Below are 18,200 nucleotides of genomic sequence, written 5' to 3'. Positions count from 1 at the left end.
GACAGATCCTAGTCTAGTGACCGGTCCCAAGGTGTGGTACTTCCACAGCCCCCATCGGGAAGACATACTCATGCCTATGGAACTAGCGATGTTATTTTATGAAGCTATAGCCCTCTCAGTAACTCACAAAATTCTGTTTGTTTTCTTTCCCTCCTTGCCTCACACTCAACCTTGCCCTCCTGGGATTACACCTTCCTTAGTCTCAGCACATGAACTTTGTCTCAGGCTCTGTTTCCTAGAGAACCCAGACCAGGATAAAGACCATGCACATAAAAGTTCCCACAACAAAGATTAGGAAAGAGACCTGATGTACAGACAGACATTTGCAATGTTTATGCAAAAATTAAAGAAAAGTTCTTAAAAGACTTTAATCCAGAAAAACAATACACATTTTTTAAAGCTCTATAAATTGAACAAAAACCAGTTGACTTCATGTTTTTCTATAAAAATAAATGCTAGAAGATAACATATACTTCCGAGGGAGAAGCTTGTGTCCCAAGAATATATGAACAGCCACTTTGTTTTTCATGCATGAAACCTTTCAGACATGCAAAAAACAATAGTATATATATCCTTATATGTTTATTGAATATTAATCTGAAGATATATTATAGCTAACCAGTAAATGAATAAAAATTAATAACTGAAAAATGAAACCTCAGTGATAAAAAGATAGACATTCTTTTGTTATTATCATAAAGACCAACTAAAATGACATCAAGAGGCAGTGTAACAAAAAGGCAGTATTTCTGAACCAGAGAATGTAGAAGAGAGAGAGAGGGGAGTATCCCATGTTTAGTTCCAACGTATATATTTATGAATCTATGAAATCTTATTAGCACAATAAGCTTATCATAGAAAGTAAACATTAAAGAAGAAAAGGAAATGTTTAAGTTTCTCAAAATAGAAGATGAGAACTTAAAAAGAAAAGGTGGAGGACAAATACTACCTTAAAGAGAAAAAAAACCAGGAAGCAAATGTCCCAAGACGAAAAGCTCAGCTCTTCCCTGGTTGCGTATCTTAGTGCAAATCACAAAACAATGTGTTCATTTATAAAATCAGTGTCATAACGAAACCTACCTAACAGAGTTACTGCGAGGAAAAATTGAGTAATGCATGCTAAAGTTCACACAAAGGATGATAAAAATGAAAGGAATTCTTATTATTTTTTTTAAATGTGTATTCATTTTTTGAGAGAAAGAGACAGAGCGTGAGCAGGGCAGAGAGAGAGGAAGACACAGAATCCCAAACAGGCTCCAGGCTCCCAGCACAGAACCTGAGGGGGGCTGGAACTCATGAACTATGAGATCATGACCTGGCCAAAATGGCCCGCTTAACCAACTGAGCCACACAGGCGCCCCTGAAAGGGATTCTTATTCATGAAGGTGCTCATTTTTGAGCTTACAAGTTCTCTAGCAGGAGCACACAGTGCGGGTATCTGTCCTTTCTAGACTGTCCCTGACCTTCTCCAGTGTTGTCCTGCCTCTATCTGTGAATAAGGGATCTGCCGGTGAAAGAATATGTCACGTGGGAAAGTCACAAATACCCCAATTGGATTTCCAGGTATCTAAGTTCTAAATGTAACTGAAGAAAACTATGCAGATGTCACACACCTGCAACCCTGCGATGCAGAAAACACACAGCTCCTTTGCCTGGTTGACAGGCTCCCTGCAGTGCAGCCGCGTCCCAATTTGACAACCTTTTCCTAGATGAACACTAAAGCCAGCCCCCTGGCCAATCCTCCCTACACAGACACGTTCCCGCTGTCGCTGCTGGAGCCCGGCAACCGTCTCCGCTGGCACTGTCACTGTCACGCTCGCGGCTGTCACTGCCTTCTCCAGCGTCTGGAAGCAGCTCTGCGTTCTGCGCGGCCACCGCTGAGGTCTTGGGGACCCAGGCGAGCCCAGTGTACTTCTCTCGTCTCCCGCCAGCGCCCCCTACTGGCAGAATATGCCTGCGGAGCTGCAGGGGTGCAGGTCTAAGAGGTGCGTTTCTTGGACTTCCAGCCACTGAGATGCAGGAGAGCGCAGTCCACGCCAGAGACGAAGCCAAAGTGTGTGGGTCAAACACCAAATGACCCAAGTGTTAAATTCCACACTTACCGACTGTCAAAGAATCAGCCTGAAACATTGCTCAGTAGATAACTTATTATATTCATATCATTAGAAGTGTTCGTGGTGAATCAACGAGTTTAATATCATTGTATGGGAACAATGATATCTGCTTTGGGGACATCTCATGTTTCTCTTACGCTTTATTTTTTCGTACACACTTTTTTTTTTTTTTAAGTGAGCTCCATGCCCAACGTGGGGCTCACACTCAGGACCCTGAGATTTAGAGTCACATGCTGTAGGGACTGAGCCAGACAGGTGCCCCTCCGGTATACTTTTTTATACTCTTTATGTTTGGATTGACAATGGTCTATCTTGGGAGTCATAGCATATGATTTTGGAGTGTTCTTTTTCTCCTTAGAAGTTTTGTGTTTACGAAAATGACAATCGACTGTGAATTCTTCACCAAATATGAAAAAGTCCAGACATTTTGTCTTAAAAGAATTTGTGGCCTAAATGGAATTAAATGACAAAACCTAAATATAGTTTTCCAAGATCTTTTAATGTTTTGAATGTTAAAATACCAACTATAGAAAGATTAAAAGATCATATAATAAAATCTCTGTTATTCTGTCTCATGGGATTGTCTAAATGTTTATAAGCACTTGCTGTCTCAAAAAATATATAAGCATCCTTCCTAAAATTATGCTACTCGCATCCTGTCTCTTAAACTTGTATAGGGTCAGTCTATTTCCCTATTTCTTTAAGAGTTTGAAGGTGCTTGATAATTTTTATATAACACTAACAGTTTTCACAAATATTAATTATTGCAGATTTCACTGATAGAATAGAATTTCCACATATAAAACCCTCGAAGAAATCTTTCACTCCAAGTTACCTGTAGAATGCTTACCTTAAATTAAAGCTAATATTCACTTAATAATATCAATGTAAATCATATGCCACATGAATATGATTAATGTTAAATATGCTGTTAACCAATGTGATCACATGATCTTTTTTTTAAAGTTTATTTCTTTATTTTGGGAGAGAGAGCATGAGCAGGGTAGGGGCAGAGAGAGGGAGTGTGGGAGAATCCCAAGTGGATTCTCATGCAGAGTCTAAACTCATAACCCCCTGAAATCACGACCTGAGCTGAAACCAAGAGTCAGAAGCTTAACCGATTGAGCCACACAGGAGCCCGATCACATGATCTTTGAATTCAGGAGTCCAGAGCTGGCAGAGATGACGTCAGCATGGAGCTACTTGACTTTCCAAAGGCCCAAAGTCAAATAACAGATTTTAGCAGAATATCAAGGCTGAAGTTACTCTTGAGGTATCATAAACTGTGTGTTTTATTTTGTTTCATTCTTCTTAACCAAAACAACAAAACAAGTAGGAAAACTTCATTCGAGCCCATACCTGCCTGGAATTAGCTGCACTGAACAAAAGCAGCTTGCTGATGAGGCCAGGGCAGTTTCCTCCCCTAAAGAAAAGCCAATCCAGCAGGCAACGCCTGCCTGGCCATCCTCAGATCTTTTCACACACCTTTGACAGCCACAGTATCTAGGAGGCCTAAGCTTCCAATGCACTTGTTTGTGTTTTCAAGCCAGGAAAGAAAACGTTCTTGGTAGATGTGGAAGAGGCAAGCATATGTGTCTGCAGGAAACTCCTTGTGAAATTTCCTGTCTGGCTGCACACAGCTGCTCAATTTCCCTCTCCTCCTCACCACCCCCACCATCCCCTCAAAAGCCTCTTTTTTTTTTAAATAAGAAGAAATAGTTTGGGGAAAGCATTCCTGGAAGGTACCCCAAGAAGAAGGCAAAAGAGGACATTTCAGATTTGCTGTGCCAAAGTAGTCAAATTAAAAATCTTCTCTTATTTGCATGTGAGACATTACATTCCATTAGCTTCAGTCTGAGAGGACATTCCACCCTCCTAACCTGCTGCTGGTTGAGTTCTGACCCACCCTGCCCTTGAAGTCGTGCCCAGGGCCTTCCCTGAAGGAGTGTGGAGCCCAGGGCTCACCCCACTGACTGCCCCTGCCCCACTTCCCAGCAGGTCTCTGGGAGAATGGCCAACGTACCTGGAATAAGACCAGGACATCACCAGAGGTTTGGCTGGAAGGGAGCAGTTGTGCTGAATTAACTCCATTGGCAAATTGGCCTGTGCGCCTGTTTTTATATCTTCTATGAGCTAAGAATGATTCTCACAGTTTTCATGGTTAAAGATTTTTTCACACTTAGAAGAAGAAGACTATTTTATAACGTGAGAGTTAAATGAATCCAAATGCCATCGTCTATAAATAAATGGCACAGCCATGCCTGTCCGTTTACAAATTGTCTGTGGCTGTTTTCATTCCACGACAGGGTTGTCTTTTGCAACAGAGACTGTATGAACTGCGGAACAGAAAGTATTTACCATCTTTCCCTTTGTAGAAAATGCACTGACCTCTGGCCTTAGTGATGGTGGGCAGTAGTTTACAAGTGACGTCTAGTATTTGGAGCTTCAAGCCTCTTTTATTAGCTTTTATCCAAACCACTCACTTGCCACATCATTGTCATGTCAAGGGACACTTCTCAAATCATGGGGCTCTGGTTGTCTCACTTTATCCCATGCCAGGAGATAGCCATGGATATGGCTCAAGTGTCATTCCCTGAGCATGGGTGTTGATAACAATGGTGGTGGTGGTGATGATGATGATGATAATGATGATGAAGATGATGGTGATGAAGAAGATGGAGAAGAAGAAGGGCACTGTGTTAGGCTTATTTATCAACCCATTCAATCCCCACACCATCCCTATAAGACAGATACCATTGTTGCCCCCATTTAACAGATGAGAAAAACAAAGGCTTGAAGAGGTGGAGTATGGTAAATTGCCCAATGTCACACAGAGAATGGTGGCACTCAGTGGTAGCCCAGTTTTCCAAGTCCTGAGCCTGTGGCCTTACCATTATGTCAGATTGCTTCTCCTGCTCCCTTCTGAGTCCCAGGAAGCTGTGAGACTCTGTGCTGCAACCATGATTGATTTGGTTCAATCAGACTGCCTACTCAGCACCAGCGTACATGGGGAGATGAGGTAAATAGTGTCAACTGCAAAGAAAGGTGATTCTCAGAAACATCATTAAAGGTAAGAAAATATCAGTCATCCACAACAAAGAAGTATTCCCAGTGTCAAGGGACATAATTTCTAAGCAAAAAAATCAAACGCAGTAATTAATTTCCCATGCATAGAACTCAGGTACCTGGGCAGATCCAAGTCTTTGTAAGAATGAATCTTCATGATGAATGAATAATGTTCTATACTTATAAATTAATTTTTAAATAAATGTAAATGCTGTTGTGGCTTAGAAAAGAAATTCATTTAAAGGAATTATGGAGTGTAAGTTATTTTTTTTTTGTCATTATGCTTCCTTTTTTCCAATCAGTAGTTTCTGAAATTGGAAAAACTGTCATCCTGAATATGCTCCTGCAGAAAAGTGATTGGGGACCACGAATGGAACATTTGGCCTGACGGTGGAACAAAATGTTTGTGATTGATGCTTTCCAAACAAACTCAGGGTACATGGACACTGAATTCAGAGCCCCTCCATTTGCATGAATCTTTCAGACTGAATTAGCCAGCTCAGGCTATGTATATCCACAAGAAATGAATATGGAGAATATTTATTTTGGGTTACATCCAGAAGCTTATTCTAGAAACAGATTATATTTTTGACCAACTACAAAGCAGGCGCTCGCTAACATAAGCTTTCTGTTTTCTAATAATAAATGGCGGCTTCAAGCTGCAGTGAGCTCCCTGTCATTGGGAAGGCATGAAGAAGAGCTGGATATAACCATTTATCAGGGTCACTGCAGATGGGATTTCCACCATGGGTAAGAGATTCTGATAACCTCTAAGGTCTGTTCTGATTCAAAATCTATTATTCTGAGACCCAGGAGCATTTTTCTGAGACTGCCCCAAAGAAAATTGAATAACTCCAGACACACAATGGCTCTTGTTCATCATTTACCTGTTGCTACTGCCTGCCTCCCTAGCTTTCCATTAAGTTCACAAAGAGTAGATTTGGCTTCTGGGCTGCAATTTAATATGTGCATAAAAGCGATATGAGGATTCTGCCATCAAGAGGGCTGTAGTCCAATGAACAGAGCTTGCTTTATTAGTTCCTCATCAATGAAACAGGGAAACCTTCGGGTTCCAAAATGAACTCCGTCTTAGAAGCGACAGAGAGAGATTATTTTGTCTAAGGGAACAGAAATCCAGTGAGGACAATGGAGCCTCTGTCTCACATGAGAAAAAAGTGGGGGTATCTTATCTGCCTTAAACAGCTATTTCCAATGAGGGAGAAAATCCCCTTGTGAGGGAAGGGATGACAAATAAAATTACTCTGTGGGCTTTCTCAAATTCTACAACCTTCCCCACTAAGATTCGGACACATCCTACTCTTTAGGAACATACTCCTTCTCCTATGAGACTCTTTTTGTATGTATATTAAATATATATATATATATATATATATATATATACATAGGATAGTAGTATCTTCTTTCCATTGACATGTTGGTACAGAATGAGTTGAGAACTACAAGCTGTGATGTGTCTCTGTGCATGGGGATGAGTAGAGGGTGGTGGGTATTTGGTGGTATTGTGGTATACAGTGAAAGGCAGGGACTATAGAGTTGTAATGTTAGAAAATGAGGCTGATGCCTGTTCACAGAGGGCCTTGTGTGCCAGGCTAGATACTCCTGAAAGTGTTACAGAACTCAAAAAGGATTGTAAGAAGAGAATATCTATGAAACATCTACTGGGGAAATATACTCGGATGACCCACAGGCTTCAGAAGCCAAGGGAAAAATTTTGACTACAGATATTAATTTAGGTATCATCAAGGTATAAGTAGTTGATGAAGACATAGGAGGTATGAGGCCCTCAAGGGAACAGAATATACGAGGGGTGTAGAGAAAATCAGGAACTTATGAGTGAGATCAGAAAGCAACAGCCAAGTTGGTACAAGAGCAACCAGGAAAGTCAGGAGACCAGGGAGACCCAGAAGCCAAGACAGACACAAAGCATCAGAGGACACCACCCTCCTCTCATCCAAACATCACTTCTTCTTTGGAGGATAGGGTGAGAGGGGGAGGATGCCAGCATCCAGGCAAACCTGAATCAAGGGTGACCACTTCTTGGATATCAATTTCATTCTTGGAACTAGAAGAAAGGAATGTTGATGGGGGGATACAGGTTGGAAAACTGGACACGGCACTGGTCCCAGTACCAAAAGTTTGAGTCTGATCTCTGACCTTTTCCATGTGCCCCTGGGAAAGTCACCTTATTCCTCTTAGGTTTCATTGTCTCAACTAGATATTCAGGGTGTTGATTAATCTGCTTTCTACTCTCAATTCAAATGAGTTCCATTTCTATAAGGAGATGAATTTATCAATCATCTCCCCAGCCCAGCTGGATCAACAATCATCATCCTCGTCAGTTGCCAGAAATACAGCAATAAAAATAGTTCTTGGGGGGGGGGGGGGCAGGGAAGACCTCTTACTACAGATAAAGACAGTCCTCATAAAGAAATCCCTGACCACTTGTTCAAATAGCTATTTCTGTGTAAAGAACAAATATGACTGTAATGTATCAAGACAAGGGAGCTGAGAAGTATCAATGTTTCTTCCATCACTTCTTCATGCATCCTGATTACCAGCAAATGGCAGAATCTATTTGAAAATGTTGAACTCATGGTCTTTAGCACACAATACTGCAAGCATGTGATACTGAGATGTGTCAATTATTCATTCTGTTGGTGCACAGTATAATATATATAGTAGCTGGTGGAAGAATCATTCGTAGTCAAAAAAGATTTTGCTAGAAGGACGTGCTATCCTGGCCCACCCATGAGTCTTGGTATGGCGCCATTACACCCCTATCCCTAAGGGCTCACCCCAGTCATAATCACCACCTCTCCAAACTACAAGCCTGTGCCTAATTGCCACTTCTTACACACCACTGCCTGGACCTTGAGTGATGATGAGGGAGGAGAGAATCCTCACATGAGAGCTTCCTTCCAGAAACAACAGAATCCTGTGAGGCCTAAGAGTCTAACACCTGCCAGGGGACTATCAGGTCTCCATTCACTGGGCCTCACATCTCTGTTTTCATACTGCATATTCCCAAATATAAACTATTCAGTCTTTTATTGTCTGTTCTTATCACAAGCTGTGGTCTTCTTCCCAAACCTATCACCCACAGGCAGGCTTTTCCATTGTCCATTCTGGAATTCCCAGTCCTTGATGATCTCATTCCCCTATAGCTATACACGAATAGTTCACAGAATGGTGTCTAGCCTGGACTGCTCTCCTGAACTCCAGTTGGTATGTGCATCTGAGCACAACACAACCAAAAACAACCTTGCCATCGCTGCCCCAAAGTTTGCTATTCCTACAGCACCACAGTCTCAATAAATGGCACCATCATTGCTCAAGCCAGCAATGTGAGAGTCATCCTTGATATCTGCTTGTCATTCCTGCTCTTAACCTCTCTACCTCCAATCCATCCCCAAATCTCTCTTCGACCTCCTGAACCTCATGGTTCCATTCACTTCTCTCCATCTGCATTGCTAGCATGTCTAGATGGACCATCATCTATTACCTGGACCACTACCACAGCCTCCTAATCAGTCCCCTCTATCCAGCTTCTGTCCCCAACAATTCATTCGTCATACAAAAGTGATTTTTAAAGACAAATCTAATTAAGCCATTTTTCTGTTTAAAACCTCTTGACAACTTCCCTTGGCCTTTGGGCTAAGTGTACATCTTTGCTATGGCCCAGAGGCCCCTGAGTCACCCCTGCCTCCCGCATGACCTTACCCCATCTTTGCTCTTTATTCCTTTATTCGCTGCTCTAGCAATACTAGCCTTCTTCCAATTTCTCAATATTCAACTTTAACATCAATTCCATAGAGAGGCTTTTGCTGTATTTCATTTTATAATGCAGGCCCCATATTAACCTCTGTGTCTCCAGCGTCTACAACTGTGGAGGGCACTCGATAAATATATATTGAATGACGGCATTCATGAGTACATGAAGGAGAAATTCACCCTTAACGGGCCCATTGATGTTTCCAGTGAACTGTGGTTTGCAATGAGAATTGCATTTGCTAAACCCAGTTTGTCCTTATTAGTCAGGCCTGGGGAGACCTCAAAGTGAGAGTGACCATTTATCACTCAAACTAAGACACTTTGAAAGTAAAAGTGAGTGCTAAAAACATTTAAATATATACATTTTAAAATTTGCATTTGTTGAATAACCCGCTGGCTTGACTATATCAGGGGACTTATAAAATCATTCTATTTGAAGATAAAATTATTTATAAAAGTAATTTCAAAAATAAAATTCTATTTCAAAAGTAAATAAAAATCCCAAAATAAAAATATGTTTTAAAAACTGAAATCCATCCAGTAAGGGAAAAAATTCACTTATTTATATTGATGATCTCAAATTTGAAACATAACATCAGCAGAATAATTTTCTTTGATACATATTCATGTATTTAAATTAGCCTGTAAAATGCATTTGTCACGAATCCCACATCACAGATTTTTCTGATTTTTTTTCCAAAATGATCTTATTTTTAATTCTTTTACAAAATTGCCTACAATCATCCTCAAAGTAGCATTTATGATTAATAATATGAAAGCGTTAACACATTAAATGGGCTCTTTCTATAAGCCACAGTATTTTCGAGAAAATATTCTAAGAACAAATTCCATTAAGTGGAGGATAGTCTTTATTCTCATTTTTCTCATATTGAAATGTGGACATATTCCAGCTAAGGTATTTTGACACCTTTTCTTAACCTCCATTCACAGCTTTCTTTGACAAATACTTTAATAAGACAAAGCATCAAATAAATTGCCTGATCTTTTTGGATAGTTGACTATATCTAGATGCTGCATTTTTGTAGATCTTGTTAATTTTGATAATGAATATGTATTTTTCCATTAAAAACAGAAGCTCCCGTAAATTAAGCTATTTCAAAGTAAAATCAGAGAATATCAGTATTAGCTTTTGTTGACCATATACATTCACATTGCTTAATTTGTTCAGCTCCTTCCTGGTTTTTACAGGGATAAACTTCAATGTTTTCCTATTTGCAAACTTTATTTTCAATAATTAAAACATAACAATTTGCTAAATTTCAAAAGCTAATGGTTTTAGTGTTCTGTGTATTGAATACTCTTCATTAAAGGATTTTCAACAACATTTGAACACAATTCAACTAAAATTTAGAGGATTCATTTCCAAAAATGTAAAAATCATTTTTTGATTGATTCACAAAAGTTCAGACATTTTTGAAGTCCAACTGGTGGCAAGTAATGAAGAAAGAAAGCACAGGTGGACCCTAGTTTGGGAATTGGATGTCAACTTCATCACGACAATTTTGTAGCTCCATTATTCTTTGCATATCTGAAAACATTCATAAATGGAGGCACCTATGACTTCCATTTTGATTGTTAGAATAGGAGAGCTTGTTTGCACACAAATGTAAATTTTCAGTGTACCACAACCAATTCCAAGTAAATTTCTGCTCCATACTTTTTAAAAAATATATATTTTTAATGTTTATTTATTTTTGAAAAAGAGAGAGAGAGAGAGAGAGAGAGAGAGAATCCCAAGTAGGCTCCATGCTGCCTGGAACCCCCACTTGAGGCTCAATCTCACGAACCATGAGTTCATGACCTGACCCAAAACCAAGAGTCAGTTGGACTTAACCAACAGAGCCACCCAGGTGTCCTTCATGGTAAGTATTCTTACCACAGAAAGAAAAAAAGGAAACTTTTGAACATAACAGTTCTATTAGCTTGATCGTGGTAAGATGTGTATACATCTTATGTATACAAGTGATTACATAACTCCAAACTCATCAAGTTGCATACATTGCACATTTGCAGTTTCTTGTATATCAATTATATCTCAATAAAGCTGTTGAAAGAATTTTTAATAAAATAATTTTTAAAAATTTTGAATGAGTAGAATTAATTTAAGAGATCTACATGATATAAATAAATACACTGATAAAAATGAAAGTGATATTCTTCAGGCTAATTTGAAAATACATTTTCTAAAGCTACATATAGTCTTCTTATATTAACTACATGAGTAGCTTGTGAAGGAGATGTGGACTGTTCTTTATCAAATTTGAGGTTTCTGGTTTTTGGAAGTTCACGGATTCCCTTGTGGCTCCCATAGTGGACATCAAAGGCCAAGGACATTTTGTGCACCTTCCATGTTCATTATCAAATTTCTTAAACAGAAATTTAGTATTTCATTTAATATTAAATATGCACTTAATTTTCCAGCTCACTTAATTTTTCATCATTTTTGCAAACGGACTTAGGGCAAAATAAAAATCATCCAGAAAGAAATCAAATAAATGGTTACATTGTCCCATAAAGGTGAATAACAAAATTACTGTAGTTCGAGCACTTAAACTACTTGCTATCCATGCTGTATGCTGTACACATATTTCACATACATCTAACCTAAAATTTCTCACATTTTCCTGCAAACCGACAAGCAACCTGGAGGCTTCATCACGCAGGCCACAGCATACATGTCAGCAAACGTGGCTGACACACCAGCTGGTCCCACAGGTGCAGGACTGGTAAGGCTTCTCCCACTACCACTTGAGACCTGAGGAGTTTGCTGTCCTTAGCAGCTCCTGTGAGAGTGTGCTTCATTTTCTCAGTGTTTGACAGAAAACCATTCTGTCTTTCAGCTGGAAAGGCCAGGAAAAGAGAGGAGTTGCTGCTGGTTATCTTCCAGATAAGACCATTGCACATGCATCTTACATCCTGCTGCATATGATCGTAGAGAAAGTTGGAACCGCCAAGAGAAAGTCTACTAAAGCCATCCAGACTTATTTTAATGGAACTATTGATAATACTATTTCATTTAAAAATGAAGAATCCAGGGGCTCCTGGGTGGCTCAGTTGGTTGAGCATCCGACTTCAGCTCAGGTCATGATCTCACGGTCTGTGGGTTCAAGCCCCACATCGGGCTCTGTGTTGACAGCTCAGAGCTAAAGCTTTCTTCAGATTCTGTGTCTCCATCTCTCTCTGTCCCTCCCCCACTTGCACTCTGTCTCTCTCTCTGTCTCTCTCTCTCTCTCAAAAATAAAATTAAAAAAACATAAAAACAAAAAAATAAAAAAATAAAAAATAAATAAAAATGAAGAATCCAACAAATGCTAAACCAAACTGGATGCTGGGCCCATAGGCACAAAAGGACTCAATCCCAGGCCAACAAGATCTATGCACCTCTTTGTTGTGAACTAGCACCAGACTTTCATCCATGTTCTATTATTTTATATGGGCCAAATATGATGAGAAAAATTTGGAAGATGTCTGCAACAGTCAATACGTATTGTCCACCAACAAATTTTCCATTTCAGGAAGCTGATTTTAGTGCAAAGGAAGGAAATGGAGAAGGAAGGCCAGGAAATAGAGAAGACATCAACACCCAGACAATGGGAAACAATTTTAGAACACATCATTTTTCTGTGGGCCTGTAGAACAAAACAAAAGTGAAAAGTAGCCAGTTTTCCAGGCACTGTTTAAAATTTTCTGTGTGGGAGCCCGTCTTTCCCATGTGATTGGTGGACGTTGATGAGACAAGACACAAGAAAAAGCATGAGAACCATGTAGAGGAGGTGAGTGTGTGTTTTGGTGGTGTTAGGGCAGGAAAATGTGTCATCCCCAAAGTATTATTCCTCTAAAGCCATGCCTTCTCTTCACAATAGCTGATGTTTTCCAGTTCTACCATGAAATATTTCAAAAAACAAAACAAAAAACCTGCCTTCCAAATGTTAAACTTTCCAGTAAATTGATGCTTGGAGCTCGGCATGCTGCAGAATACAGACTAGGTTCCCAGAAAGCTTTGCTTCAACTCCCAAGCTTCCAACAGAGGCTGGAGGATCAGAACCAGTGTGAGGGGTCACTGGAGAGGGTGAAAACAACACTGGCCTTGGGTGTAATCCAAAGTGATTTTTGGCTGCTGAAATTTTAGAAAAACATCATTGTCCCCCCAATCTGCACAAACATCGTCTTCCCTCTAGCATTTTCCCTGAAACACTGCTTTAGCAGAGTCTTGCTAGCAAAAATAACGCGTGTCTTGTAATCCACCCCAGCCCCTAGGGCATCCCCAAGGTTAGCCGTCTGTCTCTACAGAAGGTGCCAACTCCCTTTTTCCCCCTCAAAGGGAGTTGCTTCAGTTCAAGTCAAGAACTTTGGATGTTGTCATTAGCAGGATGAACCTGGCTTTCAAACTACCTAGAGTCAGAACTCATCAGTGCAAACTTGGTTGATCCCAAACTCACAACAGTTTCTTTGTCCTGAATGACGTTAACTTTGGCTATGGTTACTACACAGGGCACGTAGGGGAAATTAAGGGCTGAGCAGCTGAACAATGGATGTGAATGCTTTCCGGGCAGTAAATTATTTTTAAAATTCTCAAGGCAGGGCGGCTTCATCATTTCTACCCTTTCCTCTGACAATTGTGCTCAACACATGCGTATCTGAAAACTAAAGTACAGAATTTGGCTTCAAATATTTTCTATTACAGATATTCTGGTAATACCCAGGAGTCCAGTTCCTCTAGCCACAAGTAAGCATGGCTTTGTCAACTGGTCTTTTGTTACCCAAGAGGATCAATATGATCAGAGCGCTGGAATCTTCTGTCAGTGGAGCCACAAAAGTGCTGAGTGACCATGAACCACAACAGATCCCTCTCTGCCAGCTGCCCCAAGCATGCAGTGAGGGTTCCAGGCTCAGGGATGCAGGGGGCACAAGCCCTGACAGATCCTCAGTCCCCTGAGGTCAGAGATCCAATTACCTCATTCTCATATTCACCACGTTATGAAGCACGCACGGTGAGTGCCCGGCTCACAGCAGATACTCAGCAAACATCTTCAACTGAGTTCACTGCCCTCTTCAGAGGGTCTGGTGCCACAGCAATGACTGTGTACTATCTATTGGAATAGATTCACATTTTATTTGAGTAAACCCACACTCCCAAGAATGGCAAATTCGATTAAAAAGCACGAATATTAAAAAAAAAAAAAAAAAAAGCACAAGCATTTTTCTTTTTTCTTTTTTTTTAATTTTTATTTATTTTTGAGGGGGAGAGAGACAGAGTGAAAGTAGGAGAGCGGGCAGAGAGAGAGGGAGACACAGAATCCGAAGCAGGCTCCAGGCTCTGAGCTTTTGCATAGAGCCTGATGCGCGGCTCTAACCCACAAGCCCTGAGATCATGACCTGAGCCTAAGTAGATCTCTCAACCGTCTGAGCGACCCAGGCACCCCAGGTACAAGCATTTTCAAACACGATAGTTTAGACAGGATGCAATTCTCATCATACCCTAGACTGGGAAAGGCAGACTGATAAGGAGGCACTACGGAAATAGGGGAAAAATAGAAGGAGGGTGTAGACAAGGAAAGGCAGAGAACAGACTCAACAAGAAGTAAACAACAGAAGTCTTTTTCCTTAATTCTCCAAATTTTTCTTTGAAAGGAGCTGAGTTTCTCAACTTTTTGAAATGTTAACATTGTTTTCTGTGTTGGCTTTTCACTTGTGAATAGGCTGCAAGACAGCTGAGGGTTGAAAGGAATGGACTGTTTCTGGGCTGTTTCTCCTCTTTGTGCCCTCAGGGCCTGGCCCCAGGCCTGGACCACAGAGCTGGCGTTCAATTTTTCTTTTTTTTTTATTAAAAACATAACTTTTAGTGAGCTTTCACATATATTATCTGAGATTCTGATAAATGCAACTGTTGCCCATACTACCCCCAAACGCTTACCAAATCGGTTGGCGCTCCCCAGAAAAACAGCGCTGCCAGCTTCACCCCAGCAAGAAAGGAGCAGTGGCTGGAATTCACATTCCATGCCTGGAAGTCACATCCTGGGCAGGCTGGGTAATTCTCATCGGCCACGCTGTGCTCTCTCCGTTGTCAACACTTGAAGATCACAGATCGCAGCCACTTGGGGGCGAGGAAAGCTGAAATTAAAGATACAGTTGACAAAGACTCAAGAGCTCGACTGGGAGCATGTGCAGCCAGAGAGACTCAGAATTCTCTGTAATTAATACAGCAAGCGTCAGGGAAATGGATTTGTATTGTTTTTGAAGCTCATCCGGCCACGTTGAATTAAATCAGGGACAGGGTGCTGGTTTGGAATCCCTGGGGAAAGGGTGTCAGACTCATGGAATCCAGGGAGGAAGCTGAGCCTCGGAGATACTTGGGACTGCGGCTGCTTTATGTGTCCACAGCCATGAGAGTTTGGCCCTGCTGAGGAGTTTGGTGCAAGAATGGGGGAAGCCCAATGTCTGCAAACATTGCTCTAAAGCAGGTGTTCTCATCTGAATAACTGGAGGGGCCTTAGAAACTATTTATGCCTGGGCCTCACTCTGGAGATACTGATTTCACCAGTCTGGGGTACAGTCTGGGTATCTACACTGTTTTCTTTTGTCTTTGGCTTTTGAAAAGTTTTATTTAAAAATATACATATCATTTAATTCTGAATAGTTATTATATGTATAAGGCATAGAATTAAAAATGGACACAAGGACAATATTATAAGTCTCTATCCAATGTCTGTCCTTAGCCACTCACTTCTCTCAGAGACAACTTCCAGAGATCATGTTAAAACAGAAAAGAAATCATATATGTTTACATATAAAGTGGAAGTGTAACATGCAGTTTTCCTACCTGCAGAGAAGTGTCACCAGCAGCTGCATGTCCTGTTAAATCCAAGGAAAACCCATCCCAAAATATGTTGCCTCTGCTCCTTCTACATGAACCACCTCACTCCCTTTAAGAGGAAGATTCCTGACTAAATAAATCAGGAACTTGTAGCAGGTATGTGTGTGTGTGTGTAGCCTCCTCCCCTTAATCCCTAAATCCCCTGAGGTGCTGCACATTGATTACATATGGCCGATGCTCTACATGGGATGCGGGACACTTAGCCTAGAAGCCACAAGAGCGGCAGATGAGACCAAAGCAAGGATGGCAAAAGAAGAGAACTCAAACTCTCCCAGTTTAGAGAAAGTCTCCGTGATGGCCTCTGGTTAAGGGCCTCATCAGCTCCTGTTCAAATCTCACCCCCACCCCCAGTAGGAATAAAATACAGGAGCAAAGACCTGGTGGGTACAATGAAGCCAGAACTTCAATCCTGGGAGGTTAGGAAGACAAAGCAGGAAGAATGGGGCTGGGAAAGCAAGGCAGCGTCAGTGCTGGTGGTGGAGGGTCAGCAGCCAAAGGCCTGGTACAGTGCCTGGGCCACTGAGGCAGCGAGGAGATCATGTGGGGGAGAGGGAGCTACTGGCAGGACCTGGGGGGAAACTGGATCAAAGCAGGAGCCAGGTGGGAATAGTATAAGGGGTCAGACCCTAATGCCTAGCACACGGTCGGCTTTCAGGAAGCATCTGTGGAAATAATGAATGACAGTTACAGATTCAATTGTTTCAAACCACCCTTTCTGTGATCATCATCATTATATCTCTCCCTTATAGGATTCATATAAGTGCTAGAAGATTACTCATAAGGTAAATACTTTTCCTATGTATTTTGGGATGCACTGTGATCCCTTAAAAAGATACACTGAAGTCCTAACCTCCAGTACTTCAGAATGTGACCTTATCTGAAAACAGGGTCTTTACAGAGGCAATGAGCTAGAGTGGGCCCTAATACAATATGACTGGTGTCATAATAAAAAGGGGAAACTTGGTTGCAGGGACTGATACGCACAGAGGAAGGACCATGTGGAGATACACAGGCTGTATGGCTGGGGGGATGTAGCTCCAGGACAAAAATCCCCAAGTAATGCCAGCACCCACTGGAGAAGAGGCAAGGAAGGATTCTTCCCGAGAGCCTTCCGAGGGAGCACAGCCAGGTGAACAGTTTGACTTCAGACCTGTGGCCCCCAGAACCAAGAGAGAATGAATTCTGTTGTCTTAAGTTGTCCAGTTTCTGGGGCTTTGTTACAGTAGCCCCAAGAAACTAGCACATCTGTTCAGGTGAAATAATCAAGGGACAACGACATTATGTACAGTGTCCAGGTTCACCCAGGTGGGAAGTGGGCCCATTGCTATTTTCGCTATGGTCTTATGTCTGCCAGTCTACCTCGCAGCCACAGTGTAAATCTCCAGAAAGATGTATTTCCCGTCATGTGTAACCAGACTCGGGTAGACCCGATGTCATCATTTCAGCCAGGATTCTGCAGCCCAGCGTGAAGAGACTCTCATCATGGGCTGGTGCCTGAACAGAGTTTTTTTTTTTTTTTTTTTTTTTTTTTTTTTTTCCCCCACCTGGATGATCCACTGTTTCTTGCCCATGTAAAAGGAGATTTTTCAGTAGGACATTTGACCCCATTTCATTTTGGAGAGAGATACAGAATCAGGGTATTTCTGGGACCATCATTCCAAGGGAGAATTCTCTTCAAGACAGGGTGAATATAAAGGTTAAGATCACAATTAAACTGGGTAAACAATTTCCCCTTAAAAATACCAGCCTCGGGGCATCTGGGTGACTCAGTCAGTTAAGCATCCGACTTCGGCTCAGGTCATGATCTCGCGGTCCATGGGTTCAAGCACCACTTCAGACTCTGTGCTGATAGCTCAGAGCCTGGAGCTTGCTTTGGATTCTGTCTGTGTCTCCTTCTCTCTCTGCCCTTCTCCACTTGCACTCTGGCTGTCTCTCTCAAAAATAAATAAACATTAAAAAAACAAACAAACACCAGCCTAAGGGTTACTCCCAGGGTGACCAACATGGAATTAAGGACCTAAAGAAATAGGGCTAAGTTCAGGAGCTTCCCTGAAGTAATGAGGAAGAGGCAAGTCTGATGAGTGAACTCACAGAAAAGTGCTCTTTTCTTCAAATGCAGAAACAAAAAGTGGGGTGAAATGTGAGTAGAGCCAGGGTAGAGTGGGGCTGGACTGGCACCTTTCAGGGGCAAAGGCAGGAGAAAGGGCAGGAGGGTCCTCAGCACTTCCTGCCAATGGCTCTGTAGTAGCCTGAAGCTGGTCACTTCTTCACCATCTGAGAGAACTTTTCTAGGGTAAGAGCTATAAACAGCTCCCCACAACGTGTCCCTGTCT

The sequence above is a fragment of the Panthera leo genome, chromosome B1 (assembly GCF_018350215.1).
Source record: "Panthera leo isolate Ple1 chromosome B1, P.leo_Ple1_pat1.1, whole genome shotgun sequence".
NCBI classification, from domain to species: domain Eukaryota; kingdom Metazoa; phylum Chordata; class Mammalia; order Carnivora; family Felidae; genus Panthera; species Panthera leo.
The sequence above is the reverse complement of the archived record's forward strand: the minus strand, read 5'-3'. Positions refer to the sequence as shown.